The following is a 16833-nucleotide window of genomic DNA, read 5'->3' as shown; positions in this document are numbered from 1 at the left end:
GTCAGAGAAATGCAAATCAAAACCACCCTAAGATACCATCTCACTCCAGTAAGATTGGCAGCCATTAGGAAGTCAAACAACAACAAGTGCTGGAGAGGATGTGGGGAAAAGGGTACACTTGTACATTGCTGGTGGGACTGCAAATTGGTGCAGCCAATTTGGAAAGCAGTATGGAGATTTCTTGGAAAGCTGGGAATGGAGCCACCATTTGACCCAGCTATTCCACTTCTCGGTCTATTCCCTAAAGACCTAAAAAGAGCATGCTACAGGGACACTGCTACATCGATGTTCATAGCAGCACAATTCACAATAGCAAGACTGTGGAACCAACCTAGATGCCCTTCAATAGACAAATGGATAAAAAAAAAAAAGTGGCATTTATACACAATGGAGTATTACTCTGCATTAAAAAATGACAAAATCATAGAATTTACAGGGAAATGGATGGCATTAGAGCAGATTATGCTAAGTGAAGCTAGCCAATCCCTAAAAAACAAATGCCAAATGTCTTCTTTGATATAAGGAGAGTAACTAAGAACAGAGTAGGGACGAAGAGCATGAGAAGAAGATTAACATTTAACAGGGATGAGAGGTGGGAGGGAAAGGGAGAGAGAAGGGAAATTGCATGGAAATGGAAGGAGACCCTCAGGGTTATACAGTGGAGGGGGTAGAGAGAGAGGAGGGGAGGGGAGGGGAGAGGTGGGGATGGGGGATGGTGGAGGATGGGAAAGGCAGTGGAGCACAACAGACACTAGTATGGCAATATGTAAATCAATGGATGTGTAACTGATGTGATTCTGCAATCTGTGTATGGGGTGAAGGTGGGAGTTCATAACCCACTTGAATCAAAGTGTGGAATATGGTATGTCAAGAAATTTGTAATGTTTTGAACAACCAACAATAAAAAATTAAAAAAAAAAATAATAAAGAATCCCATTTTACAGATGACAAATCTAGGATCCAGAGATTAATTGCTTCCTCAATATGACACCTGCTCACTAGTGAAACTGGAATTTGTGTTTATGTCTAAGAACCTTTATATTTAAAAGCCTATGAATTCTTTGAAATGTACATAAATCTTTTTGAAAGCTAAATAAGCTTTTTGGCAGCTTTAGGACCTAAAAAGCATCTCTGAATTGTAATCATCAAGGGAGAAAGAAGACCCTGCTCCCAGCTTCAGTGAGAGAGTCAGATTTATCCCAAACTTTGGTCCGTATCTTTCTTCAAGTGACAAACTTCCTTCTTGGCATAAAGATATGAAAAGCTTATTTCTCCTTTGGATAAAACCAATTATTAACACATATGGTCACCCCAAATGCCAGATTAATTTAAGATGAACTGTGTATGATAAATGGTGTTGTCAAATCCTTCTAACTTAAGGACTAGTTCCTGTTTATCTTGAGAACACTCATGTTCTGGGTTGTACTTGCTTAGCCATATGAAAGATGGATTTTTGTCTCCACACTCTTGTTGGATTGTCTGTGGTGCTCATTACATTCTAGTTTAATATTTATTCAATATTAACACCGTTGCTTTACTTAACACCTTTTAAGAAAGTTTTTCTGAGTTAGGTGTCAATTTTATTTCTAATTATATTTCTCCAACAAGGCAAAGATTCATGGATAATTCCATGTTTCTTATATCTAGAAATCCAAATATTTATTTCTGATTTTCCTAAATGTATAATAGGCTAAACAAAGTACTCCCTGTTAGATTAATTTCTTGAGAGCAAGGAAGAAAAGATGGAATGTAAATCTTAATTAAAAAAAAAAAGTTCTACATTTCTGCTTTTTGCTTGAGTTAAAACCAGATGCTACCAGAGATTGTACCTCAACTACCAGGCATGCATCTGACCTACCTTCTCAATACCCATTCCATCATGCTCTTCCTACCAACCGTTTAATAGCAATTCACTTTTTTTATAATCTGTCAATGCAATGAAGAATGTACCTACACAATTCATTGAATAACAAAGCTATGTAAAACATTTTTAATAAGTTACGCAATGTCTGCAATAAACTGCTTCCTTGCCACTAACTCATTTGATATGTAGATTGCATCCACATTGATGAATTAGCAGTTTTTATAAGTGAATTGGCAGACAAGAGAAGCTAAATAGGTTAATAGGCTGCACACATATACAGACACACAGAAAAACCAATGTATTTTGTGTAGTGAAAATATTCAACTTAATTATACATTTCAATGTAATATATTGTCCGTCCATTTAAATATGCAAGATCTGTACTTTCCCAGAGCTTTGTTCGCAAGATACTCTTCTATATTAGCTCCATTCAATTAAACAGTGGCCACTGACTGTAGCTTTCATAAACAGATTTGATTTCTTCAGTGCATGATGACATTACAAAAATTATCAAGGAAACACAGACATAAAAATGGCATCATTTGTAAATACAAACCCTAGCTTTTAAGCAAGTCACCAGAAATGGCTCTGGGCTTTGGATTTATATTCATAACACCTCACAATAAGAAATAATAAATGTTTGTAAATGTTTGGTCCGTTAGTAATTGTACCCGGATATTAGGATTTCCATTCTATGTGCACAGGAAGAGTCTTCCTTGCTAGATTAAGGTTACCAGTCTGTCTGGAAACATAAAATCAGTAATCTCCCCGGGGCCTTTGAGAACCAACACAATGTTGTGCTTCCTATGGAAATAAGGCTGAGATGAACCATCTGACAGTTCTGTGTCCACTTTTCACATTACTAAATTACCCATTATTCCCTCCTTTCACACTCTGAAGAAAATGAGAGAGATGTGGAATTGTCAGACATTTGGGACTTAGAAATTCATTAGACAAGAAGTGTTATATCAAATCAGTGATTTTGCCAGCCTGAAATGACCTACAGTTTGAGCAAGCATGAAGCCATCATTTCTTACCCCTTTAAACATAAAAGTCAGTTTCATTATCATGATTATTATTTGCACTCAAACCTTACCTATAAGAGTGTGTGAGTATGCATGTGTGTGTATGTGTGTGTGTGTTTGTGTGTGTGCACTCACGTGCATGTTTATGTGTGTATTCATATTCTTTGTTTAAAATTCACTTCCAAATTTCACAAGAAAATTTTCCCACTTCTCAGAAAAAGAGAAAGTATCTATTTAAAATAATATACGAAGCAGAAAATTGTCTTTGGCAGGGGAAAAACTCATTGCGCATTTTGCTCAAGATGCATTAATCATTTACTTACATTTCCAGGGGGGGGAAATGGGTGAATTCCCTTTACCAAGAAAAACAATAAAAGATATTAGTGAAGTGACTAGTCATCTAGTCATGAAATGAACAAGTGAATAAATATTAAAAATACCTCATAAAATTAGAATGTAGTCTACTGTATACTATTAAGCACGGTTTTTCCAAATTATCTCAAAAAATAAGGATTGAATTTTTAATGTATAGTCAAAAATAAACAAATAGGAGCATGTCAAAATTAAAATTAAATTGTCCCTTTAATACATAAAAAAGCTAATGTATTATTGGAACAGATAAAATATTCAGGCTAACTTGATCTCTGATTTTTTCCTCCGCTAATTTCATGTATAGGAATCATCCTTTATTCACTATTGTAATGAGTTATAAATAGTGATATTTAATTATATTCTAACACTTCACGACAATACATGACTTATTTGGTGAATAACCTTTTGCTATTTTTTAAAGGGAAGGTGGGATTTTAGTGAAAGAATTGTTCCTTCACTGATCTCCCTCAGTGACTTCCTCTGACACCTTCCTGACATCTCCATCTGTTTTAGTCAGCTTTTTCACTGCTGTAACTAAAGGACCCAACCACAACAATTGTAGATAAGGAAAAGTTAATTTGAGGGCTCACAGTTTCAGAGGTCTTAGCCCATAGAAGACTGGCTCCATTCCTCCGGTTAGAATGAGGCAGGATGTCACAGCTGAAAAGTGTGATAAGGGGAAGCAGCTCACATAGTGAACAGGAAGCAGAGAGAGAGACTCTACTCTTCAAATACAAAATATATATCCCACAGCTCTGCCCCCAATGAACCACTTCCTCCTGCCACACCCCACCTGCCTCCAATTACCACTCAAGAAAATCCCATCAGGGATCAAATCGACCTAATCCCATTACTGATTAAGTTATGTCTATGGCCTGATTATTTCTCCTCTAAGTCTTCTTTCATTGCCACACATGAGTTTTTTGGGGACACCACATCTAAACCATAACACCATCAATGATTCATTTGAAGACACAAAACATCTATGCATTGACCTGTGCATGATCTTGCCAAGGAGACAAGAATCCCAAGGATTCTTTTCCTTGAATGTGAAGCTATACGTGCCTGCAGTACAGGGATATATTAATTTTGTCCTATGAAATCTTTTATTCCAATATTTATTAAAAAGCTGATACATGTTCACAACTGTCAGAGGATGCCTGGGAATGGTAAAGAAAACCATTATAATATGATATGGTAATATTTTGACAGTTATTAGTACAATGACATTTAAAGCAGCCCTTCTCAGAAACCTCTTGACTTTTAATCACTAGTATCCCCTGTAAGCCCTACTTTAATTCAAATAAATACTTGAATTCTAGCAAATTTAACTGTTTAATTCCACACATAACTGTAGTCTTAAGAATGTGATTCCATAAAATTCTGTATCCATCTCTCTGCCCAAAAGTCATTGACCATATGCAAGTGTACTCACACCCTGTTCAATACAGAAATATCATCAGAAATACATTAAACTGTCACTTTAATATTGTATCTTTACTTCCATTAAGACTTTCCATTTCAAATTTTTTCACCCTCAACCCAGAGCTAATTGAAGCTGTGACCACCTAGGTTCTTACATCAGCAACATCTGTCACCAAAAATAAATATTCTGCAATCAAAACTTAACTGGCCTAGCAATTTTATTGGTGATGCATGAGGCAGAACAGAATTCAGCTTCATTCTTCCTCAGCTAAATTGAATTTGCAGTACTAAGAGTAGAAAAGATTTATGTGTTAGTGAATTAAACAGAGTTGGCCCAGAGAAAAGACACACATACATGTAAGTTTACAGTATGCTTTAATATTAAGATTTACTCCTATATCATGTAATGTATTTTGACAAGCTAGAAACAGAGAAGAGACAGCACTCTTAGTTAAAATTAAAATTGAATTTCAGATATAAACTGCTTTAACAACTGAACAATGTGATTTGTCTGCTTATTAAATCACAAAGGAATTGAATATTCTTATTAAACATTGGTAAACAATGATAATTGTAAAATCCATAGCACATTTTCTGCCCCATAAATAATTTATGCTTACTGCTCCTGCATTAGCATTTCAGTTTACAAAGTAACTTTTTACATATTACCACATTTAATATTTAAAATAATGTTTTTAAAACATTATCACTTATTAAGCAGATGAGGAAACTATAGCCTAGATGATGAATCAAGCTAACATACTTAAATTAAATAAATGACAGCCTTGATAATAACTAATAAGCTTTCTTTTCTTAATTTCTACCATATACAAGTGATTCTTTTTATTCATGACACTTATATTCTATAAACCTATCATGGACACTGAATTAGAAATACCAAATGATTGCTTTTATTAGAAGTGCAAGATTAGGTTCTTATGAGTCCATATTAACAATAACATTTATCAACTGGTCAATATATAACCTGACTTCCTGAAGATTTCTGTTTAAAGCCAATTTATTTAATTTATAGTGTTCATCCAATAACATAAAACTTATGGTCAACAGCATTATAATTAATGTCTTAATGAAACACAGAAGCACATCTACATCCTCCATAAGGCATATCTCAGTCTTCTTGCACTTTGAAACACTAGAGAGTACTTCAGAACACTTACTGAGGGCCATTTTAAACTGGGAAATTACCAAAACAAAACATGAAGATACAAAAACATGACACCAAATAGACCCCAATCAAAAAACTTGTTTGTAATATAAGAGCAGAAAAAAGAAGGCAGCATATCTCTTTGTTTGAGGTCAGCTAGGAATGTGTGCCTTGGGTGACTCAGGTTATTTTTGTCTTTCTTCACCTACCCATGTGTGTCTACAAGGGACCAAAAATGCACCTCAAGTACTGATGTTGAGTTAACAAGTAACTTTTAGCAAGTAGGTGGATTCACATTATAAAATCCTCAGATAATAGGAATTAATTGTTTATTACCAATTCATATCTTCTGAAGATATTTATATAGCCATCTTAATGAAATTTTTAAAAAGAAAAAATGAATATATATTTATTTGTGTACATGCATAATGTTGACAACAATGTTACAGTAATAATCAAAACTATGTTGGCACATAGATGAGGGATCAGGACTATCCATACAGATGTTGTGCATCTTTATTCCTTCTCTTGATATTTGAATATTTTTTACTAAGGAAAAACTGAAAGTGAAAGATGCATTAATTGATGTAGAAAAAAGAGAAGAGTTTGGATCTGGGTTTATCCAATTGAACTCTGACTAAACTACTGAGGATCAGATTCTAAAGGAAGTGATTATATATTAGTCTAAACTCTCCAAAGAAATAGAACCAACAGTTTTTTAAAAAATATATATTTACTAATACAGCTTACATGTAGTTTATATATCTTTAAAGTGTCAAGTTCTATAGATGTTTATAATAGTATACATGTGTAGATCTATCTATAACAGGATAAGAATAGGTTTATTATATAGGTTTATATGTATAAACATATATACATACACACACTTTACATGTCTAAATAGAGGTCTATGTATCTATAGGCCTGTATATAAATCTATAGACATGATATCTATATCTATGTATCTATATAAATAGACGAAGATTTGTTATAAGGATTTGGCTCATGAAATTATGAGGGCTGAGATATCTCTGATTTGGAGTCATTTTAATGTTCAATTTAAATGCATTTTTAAAAACTATGTTACTCTTTCTTCATATTATCATGGTTTTATTTTTTTAAAGTGAAGTATCTTTGTTGTAATCATTTACAATATTCTTAGATATTAACTTATGAACAGAATAATTAAAGAAATAGATTTTGAATAGCTACTATGTTTAAGTATCCAAAACTGAATAATAGATAATAGGTAAGCATATTGCTAGCTGAATAATATTTTTTATTTTATCTCTTTAGTTCAACTGAACAATGCCTAAAATAAAGTATACATCATTGCTAAGTAAGCAAAAATAGACAACTAATTTTCCAAGGGGTAATCACTAGTGTGAAGATGCTTCAATGATTATGGTGAGGTGGCAAGTGCCTCATTAGGAGGTTCTTCTTCTTGACAAGGAGAGTGTAAGGTACCTGAGAAATTAACGTGTAGAATAATCAGTGAAGAAAAAAAGACAAAGTCAGAATTAGGTTTAAAGTATTTGAGCACCTGATAGGTCCAGTTCATTCAGGAGCTGGAGCTAGACAATTCGAAAATGGCTCCCCTGGGGCTGGGGATGTGGCTCAAGCGATAACGCGCTCGCCTGGCATGCTTGGGGCGCTGGGTTTGATCCTCAGCACCACATAAAAATAAAAAATAAAGATGTTGTATCCACCGAAAACTGAAAAATAAATATTAAAAATTCTCCCTATCTCTTCTCTCTTTCTCTCTCTCTCTCTCTTTAAAAAAAAAGAAAAAGAAAAAAAAAGAAAATGGCTCCCCTGGTTTATTTAAGGGGATATAACAAAGGCAAGGATAAGGTTTCTTCAAGGACTGAGTCTTGCTTCCTTTTGTGTTGCAGTCAACAGGTTGATTGGCATCTTGGCAGGTCACATCCATCTCAGAGAGGCTTTGTGGCTACAGCAGATCATCCTATCTCTGTTGCTGTTAAGGACCTGGGGTAGAGCTTAGATAGGACTCACTATGTCTTTGGGCAGTCAACTAGAGGAAATGTCCACTGGAAGTTCCCAGACACAAGATTTCTCTATTCAATTAGGCTGCAATGTGCAACGATCCACACATAGCCCATGGATGGCTTGCAACAAATGATCATGAAGGGTTGAGCTCTCAGCTTCTAATTTCTTGGTCTTCTGTTGGGCTAGACCAAGAATATCATTTTAACACTGAGATAATCTTTCTCATCTCTGGATTGTGAAGCCCTGGAACTATATATCACATCATTTGACATTTGCTGAATACTTTTTGATTCAAATAAATGAAAATGTGTGAATAATAAGAGAAGTCTGGCTTTCTGTTCCACTAATATTTGTTAGGAACAATAGTAAATTAGGCCATGCTATAAAAATCACACTTGCCAGAAATTTAAGAAAAGCATAAATACCAAAGAATGAAGAAGAAACATATCACTTTCAATGACACTGTTGCTTTAAGAAAACAGAATTACACTCTGTGTGAAAAGTAAGACCTCATAGGTGAGAAATTCTCTTTACCACCCCAGTCTCAAAGGATCCACAAAAAAAGCTGTAAAGAAAAGTGAATTAGTTGAATGCAGCAGCTATTGTGTCAAGAAAATGAAGGAAATCAGCCAGGAAATAAACTGTGGTAAAATCCTAAGAACTGCAGGCTAAATAGACATTGAACTCCAAAAATGAAATGTAGTCATTCAGGAAGGGCTAGAATCATCAAAAATCAACCAATAAGTCCTTGAGTAGTCAATAAGAAAATCACCATGGCCAGAATAGCCATGATTGATTAATATTTTGGTAGCATAACACATTCTATTTAAAAACCTTTAATCCTTTAGTGATGCTTTAATAAAAGAGTAATTGTCCCTGTAATTGGCCTATAATGTCATAATAAGAATAACAATAGGAAAAGATGAAAAAAAATTGTTGAAATGGATTATATTTTAATAGAGCCTCAGAAGTAAAAGTTATCTATTTAACAACATGCATGAGCTTAGACAAAAGACAACAGTAAGCTGTTGAACATTGCTAGACAATTTTAAATAAATGCCTTTATTTTAGTACAATGAAAGGAAAGAAATCAATGTTTGACTTTCAGGAGTTCATTAAAATATCAATGAGTTACTATTTCAATTTTTCTGGAAAGTGGGTTAATAGAAATATTTCCAGGAGCTTTCACAATTTTTCTATCACCACAATGTATTCATTTCTGTGTACATTTTCAAATACCTTTCAAATATTATTATTTTGCAATAGCAAAGAAGAAAATACATAAGGCTTTCTTGGGAAAAATGGTAGAAAACAAATAGAAACTCACTGAAGTTACAACTTAAAGTATTGAACTAAAATGATTTGTTTCTTCAAAACTGTTATGCAGTAACTTTCTACCAAATTGAAAAATAAAGACTTTTTATCATTTTATTTTTTTTTAGATATACATGCCATTAGAATATATTTTGGCATATTATACATACATGAAGTATATCTTATTCTAATTAGGATCCTATTGTTGTGGATGTACATTATGCAGTTACCCTGGTTGTTTATTCAAATTCAGGGATAAGAATGTTATGTCCTATTGATTCTACTGTCCCTCCTATTCCCCCTCTCCCCTTCCCTTTGTCTAATCCAGTGGACTTTTCATTTTCCCCTTCCCACCCTCCTTTGTTGTGGGTTAACAACCACATATCAAATAAAACATTCAGCCTTTGGGAACTGGCTTATTTCACTTAGTATAATATTCTCCAGTTCCACCCATTTGCTGGCAAAAAAAAAAAAACAACATAATTTCATTCTTCTTTATAACTTAGTAATATTCCATTGTGTATATATACCACATTTTCTTTATCCATTTATCTGTTGACAAACACCTATGTTGGTTCCTTAGCTTAGCTATTGTGAATTGAACTCCTATAAACATTGATGTGGTTGCATCACTCTACTTTGCAGATTTTAAGTACTTTGGGTATAAACCCTGGAGTGGGATACCTAGATCAAATGGTAGTTCCATTCCAAGTTTTCTGAGGAATCTCCATCTGCTTTCCATAGTGGTTGACTTTTAAAAGAATTATCAATATTTAGAGGAAGCTTGTCTAATGACTAAATTAAAACTAAAGTAAACAAAATGAATCTAGTTATATTCATTTCCAAAATATTCTATTAAACTTAGTTTTTCACTAACATACAAAGCATTTTCAGATTTTCAATTGTCAATAAGATTTTTGGATTATAAAGATAGACTTGACCTGATAGTCGAGATATTATACAAAATAAGAGAAGCACTTCTTCCCTTAGTTACAAATTAGCAAAGGAAATTCTAGCAGATATCCTCATGCTCAAGGTAACAAATTTAAGGCTATTCAGACAATCTCCACTATTGCCTCAAAGGATGCCTTTTGCCTGCAACATTCAAAATAGACAACAGCATCTACTTTTGCAGGAAACTTTTTGAAATTCTGCCCAGTTATTTCAACTTCTTTAGCTCCATGTAATTTCTTTTATTCTTTTCAATGTCTTTTCAATATTATCTGCTCCTAAGAATAAATAATGACAACAAACCCCCTCTTTTTTTTCTGTCATTTCTCTATTGTCCCTTTAAAATCCACTGAAAAGTTTAAGCACATTAATGGAAAATGTAGTTTTTGACTTAACACTTGGTCCTCCACAGTCATGAGGGACATTTTTCAGGAGTTTAAAATCACATTGTTTCATTCTCCTTACATTCAACATGAACCTAAAGACTCTTAATATTTTTAAGTAGATTTTTTTATAGAATCTAAAATAAAAAGGTATTAGGATAGTTTTTTATGCTGTTTTACTACATAATTTAGAGAAGGACTCCCTTGCATATCTATCTTTTTATCAGCAAAACAAGGCACACATTAATGTCCTATTACATGTCATGATTATTTTATAATGTTTATATAAATTCATATTCATGTAATAAGAATTGAATGAAAACATTTGGAATTTAAAAATAAAAGTTGAAAGAATTCTGAATTGCAAAAGTGCTTTGTGAATTTAAAACTGTGATCTTACTTGTGTTTGCTAAAAAAAAAAAAAAAAAATAGAAAAGTCTACCTCAGGGTACTAAAAAAAATCAACATGACTTGCTAAATGAAGACACATTAAGTTTTTATTTCATTCTTTATATAGAAAAAATCCATAAAGCAGGAAACACAGAATCTGGAGCACTGGTAAAAAGGTAGCAATGCTCACTGTTAGCCCAGATTCCCTCTTCTCACCCTCAGCATCTCCTCTTTTACCCTGCTTCTCTTTTCCTTTTTCATTCCCTTCTTCTGCTCTTTTTTCCTAGATGTGTATGTGTGGATAGCATCTTTTCCAGAATTAGCACTGCATTCCCTTCTATAAAACCATCTTTTTATTATCAAGCCACAGTAGCCTTCTCACTACCCCAAGCATTTATATGGTTCATATCTAACTGTGCAGCTTATACCAATATAGTCACTCTATGTCAATGTGTCTTACATCCAAATAAACTTGTCTTTTGAAGGCAGAATCCATAGATTTATTGTCTTCCATAACAACTATTTTAAGCTGTTAATGGATATATAAAGATTCATATGCATACTTACACACTGATTAATCAATGGACATCATCATGTCTCAATATTCTTACTCAATAACAATTCATAATGTAATTCATTTTTAGTAGGGTGAGATTTAGGGTCCTGTTATACATTAACACACATTAACAAATTAGAAAATCAAACAACTAATAAGTTGAAAATATGTTTTTAAAAAACTTTTGTCAGTTTCCCCAGAGTAAACTGATTTTTATGTGATATAAAATATCACTATCATGTAGGAGTATTCTGGCAGTTTCTACCAGTGTGGTCAATTTGACATATGCTATAGCAATTAAAATTAATTAAACCAATATAAAACTGTTAATGTAAAAATATGTATATGCTTTTACCAATACCCTAAATGGAAATTTATAAATGCATTGCCATAAAATCTCTCCTCCGTTGATTTTTTTTATTGCTGAGACTAGATTTCTACCACCATGAGCAGTGGTGCATGCCTATAATCTCATCAGCTCAAGAGGCTGAGGCAGGAATATTGGGGATTCAAACATGGCCTCAGTAATTTAGCAAGGGGGCCTGGGGGTGTGGCTCAGTGGTTAAGCACCCCTGGGTTCAAAATCCTCTGTACAAAAATATATGAATAAATTACCTCACTACTTTTATTACAATTTTTAGAATCTATGAAATTTTATTTTTAGGCACATTATCAAAATCAAACAGTGTGAGAAACATGAACAAGAATTCATAATTTTATACTTGTGCAAAAAACAGAGGTGGATCAAAAAACAACATCTTAAGATGTATTAAAATTTGTTTCTGGGATACATCTTGTTGTGTTTAAACAAAATGTAAGTATATTATTATAAAAGTTCTAAATGCAGGATTTCAATCAAGTGAAGAAATAAATCTTGAAGGACTTCAGGGAAAACTGCTACTCCATTTAGTGCAAGTAGAAAATAAACAATTCCCAGTGAGAAAAAAAAAAATACTGCAAGCTTAAAGCTTGAAGTAAAAGTGAAATCTCAGTATATCCAAAGAAAATAAGCAAAATTAGCATTTCTTCTTTGCATTCCCTCTTGATAGATGGCCATTTGTTTTTATACATAGAAAATCTCCTCAATATCCAGAATGAATTATTGAAAGTATTGAAATAACTTATCATACATCTATTGCAATGACTATTAAAACATAGGGAATTATTAACACAAAAATATAAATATCAAAGTATTAACAATGTTCATATCTATAAACATATTTTTGTATTATTGAACTAAATTGTTAATATGGAAATGTAGGGGCTGGGGCTGGGGCTCAACATAGAGCGCTTGCCTTGCATGTGTGAGGCACTGGGTTTGGTTCTCAGCACCACATAAAAATAAATGAACAAAATGAAAGTATGGTGCCCATCTACAAATATATATATATATATATATATATATATATATATATATTATATATAATGTATATATAAACTAGAGAAAAATTAAAACATTTATGCTGGAATGACATGAATATGGCTTAATTTATACTTAAATTTCCTTAATATTTAAATACTATCTTATACTTAATTATGATACTTAAAAAATAATAATTTAAAATAAAAATATTAACTGTAAAACTATTTCCAGAAAGAGGTTCTTTAAATCTGTTTCTTTAAACCAACTTAAAAACTCAATGTAGAATACTACCAACAGAGTAGAACACTTAGAAGACAGAACATCAGACAATGAAGACAAAGTATTTCAACTGGAAAAGAACATAGACAGCTCAGCAAGACTGTTAAGAAACCATGAGCAGAACATCCAAGAAATATGGGATAACATTAAGAGACCAAACTTAAGAGTCATTGGGATACACGAAGGTACAGAGCTCCAAACCAAAGGAATGAGCCGTCTATTCAATGAAATAATACAAGAAAACTTCCCAGACTTGAAGAATGAGACAGAATCCCAAATCCTAGAAGCCTACAGGACGCCGAATGTGCAAAATCATAAGAGATCCACACCTAGACACATTATAATGAAGATGCCCAACATACAGAATAAGGAGAGAATTTTAAAAGCTACAAGAGAAAGGAAGCAGATTACATTTAGGGGTAAGCCAATCAGGATAACAGCTGATCTTTCAAAACAGACTCTGAAAGCTAGAAGATCCTGGAATAACATATTTCAAACACTGAAAGAAAATGGGTTCCAACCAAGAATTGTGTATCCAGCAAAATTAAGCTTCAGGATGGAAGATGAAATTAAAACCATCCACGATAAACAAAAGTTAAAAGAATTTGCAGCTAGAAAACCATCTCTTCAAAACATCCTCGCCAAAGCATTACAGGAAGAGGAAATGGAAAATAACAATGAAAACCAACAGTGGGAGGTAGGACAGTAAAGGGGGGGGGGATAATCAAAGAGGAAAACAAACCATGTTTAGTAACAGAAATAAACAAATATGGCTGGAAGAACAACCCATATCTCAATAATAACCCTAAATGTTAATGGCTTAAACTCACCAATTAAGAGACACAGGCTAGTAGAATGGATCACAAAACAAGACCCAACAATATGCTGCCTACAGGAGACGCATTTGATAGGAAAAGACATACATAGGCTGAAGGTGAAAGGTTGGGAAAAATCATATCACTCATATGGACTTCGGAAACAAGCAGGAGTGTCCATACTCATATCAAATAAAATAGATTTCAAGCCAAAGTTAATCAAAAGAGATAAAGAGGGACACTACATACTGCTTAAGGAAACCATACACCAACAAGACATAACAATCATAAATATTTATGCCCCAAACAATGGTGCAGCTATGTTCCTCAAACAAACTCTTCTCAAGTTCAAGAGTCTAATAGACCACCACACCATAATCATGGGAGACTTCAACACACCTCTCTCACCACTGGACAGATCTTCCAAACAAAAGTTGAATAAGGAAACTATAGAACTCAATAACACTATTAATAACCTAGACCTAATTGACATATATAGAGTATACCACCGAACATCAAGCAGTTACACTTTTTTCTCAGCAGCACATGGATCCTTCTCAAAAATAGATCATATATTATGTCACAGGGCAACTCTTAGACAATATAAAGGAGTAGAGATAATACCATGCATCTTATCTGATCATAATGGAATGAAACTGAAAATCAGCGATAAAAGAAGGAAGGAAAAAGCATACATCAATTGGAGAATGAACAATAGGTTACTGAATGATCAATGGGTTATAGAAGACATCAAGGAGGAAATTAAAAAATTCTTAGAGATAAATGAAAACACAGACACAACATATCGGAATCTATGGGACACATTGAAAGCAGTTCTAAGAGGAAAATTCATTGCTTGGAGTTCATTCCTTAAAAAAGGAAAAAACCAACAAATAAATGATCTCATACTTCATCTCAAAATCCTTGAAAAAGAAGAGCAAAACAACAGCAAAAGAGGTAGAAGGCAAGAAATAATGAAAATCAGAGCTGAAATTAATGAAATCGAAACAAAAGAAACAATTGAAAAAATTGACAAAACTAAAAGTTGGTTCTTTGAAAAAATAAACAAAATCGACAGACCCTTAGCGATGCTAGCGAAGACAAGAAGAGAGAGAACTCAAATTACTAGCATACGGGATGAAAAAGGCAATATCACAACAGACACTTCAGAAATACAGAAGATAATCAAAAACTATTTTGAATCCTTATACTCCAATAAATTAGAAGATAGTGAAGGCATAGATAAATTTCTTAAGTCATATGATCTGCCCAGATTGAGTCAGGAGGATATAGAAAACCTAAACAGACCAATATCAGTTGAGGAGATAGAAGAAACCATAAAAAGACTACCAACTAAGAAAAGCCCAGGTCCAGATGGGTATACAGCAGAATTTTACAAAACCTTTAAAGAAGAACTAATACCAATACTTTTCAAGCGACTTCAGGAAATAGAAAAGGAGGGAGAACTTCCAAATTCATTCTATGAGGCCAACATCACCCTGATACCTAAACCAGACAAAGACACTTCAAAGAAAGAAAACTACAGACCAATATCTCTAATGAACCTAGATGCAAAAATCCTCAATAAAATTCTGGCGAATCGGATACAAAAACATATCAAAAAAATTGTACACCATGATCAAGTAGGATTCATCCCTGGGATGCAAGGCTGGTTCAATATACGGAAATCAATAAATGTTATTCACCACATCAATAGACTTAAAAATAAGAACCATATGATCATCTCGATAGATGCGGAAAAAGCATTCGACAAAGTACAGCATCCCTTTATGTTCAAACCTCTAGAAAAACTAGGGATAACAGGAACATACCTCAATATTGTAAAAGCAATCTATGCTAAGCCTCAGGCTAGCATCATTCTGAATGGAGAAAAACTGAAGGCATTCCCTCTAAAGTCTGGAACAAGACAGGGATGCCCTCTCTCTCCACTTCTCTTCAACATAGTTCTCGAAACACTGGCCAGAGCAATTAGACAGACGAAAGAAATTAAAGGCATCAAAATAGGAAAAGAAGAAATTAAATTATCACTATTTGCAGATGATATGATTCTATATCTAGCAGACCCAAAAGGCTCTACAAAGAAACTATTAGAGCTAATAAATGAATTCAGCAAAGTGGCAGGATTTAAAATCAACACACATAAATCAAAGGCATTCCTGTATATCAGCGACAAATCCTCTGAAATGGAAATGAGGACAACCACTCCATTCAAAATATCTTCAAAAAAAAAAAAAATACTTGGGAATCAACCTAACAAAAGAGGTGAAAGACTTATACAATGAAAACTACAGAACCCTAAAGAGAGAAATAGAAGAAGATCTTAGAAGATGGAAAAATATACCCTGTTCATGGATAGGCAGAACTAACATCATCAAAATGGCGATATTACCAAAAGTTCTCTATAGGTTTAATGCAATGCCAATCAAAATCCCAACAGCATTTCTTGTAGAAATAGAGAAAGCAATCATGAAATTCATATGGAAAAATAAAAGACCCAGAATAGCAAAAACAATGCTAAGCAAGAAGTGTGAATCAGGCGGTATAGCAATACCAGACTTCAAACTATACTACAGAGCAATAGTAACAAAAACAGCATGGTACTGGTACCAAAACAGGCGGGTGGACCAATGGTACAGAATAGAGGACACAGAAACCAATCCACAAAACTACAACTATCTTATATTTGATAAAGGGGCTAAAAGCATGCAATGGAGGAAGGATAGCATCTTCAACAAATGGTGCTGGGAAAACTGGAAATCCATATGCAACAAAATGAAACTGAATCCCTTTCTCTCGCCATGCACAAAAGTGAATTCAAAATGGATCAAGGAGCTTGATATCAAATCAGAGACGCGCCGTCTGATAGAAGAAAAAGTTGGCTACGATCTACATTCGGTGGG

This window comes from Marmota monax, unplaced genomic scaffold, assembly GCF_021218885.2.
Source record: "Marmota monax isolate L192 unplaced genomic scaffold, Marmota_monax_Labrador192_F-V1.1 WCK01_AAM20220418_F8-fsc00002, whole genome shotgun sequence".
NCBI lineage: Eukaryota > Metazoa > Chordata > Mammalia > Rodentia > Sciuridae > Marmota > Marmota monax.
Note: the sequence above shows the minus strand (reverse complement) of the source record.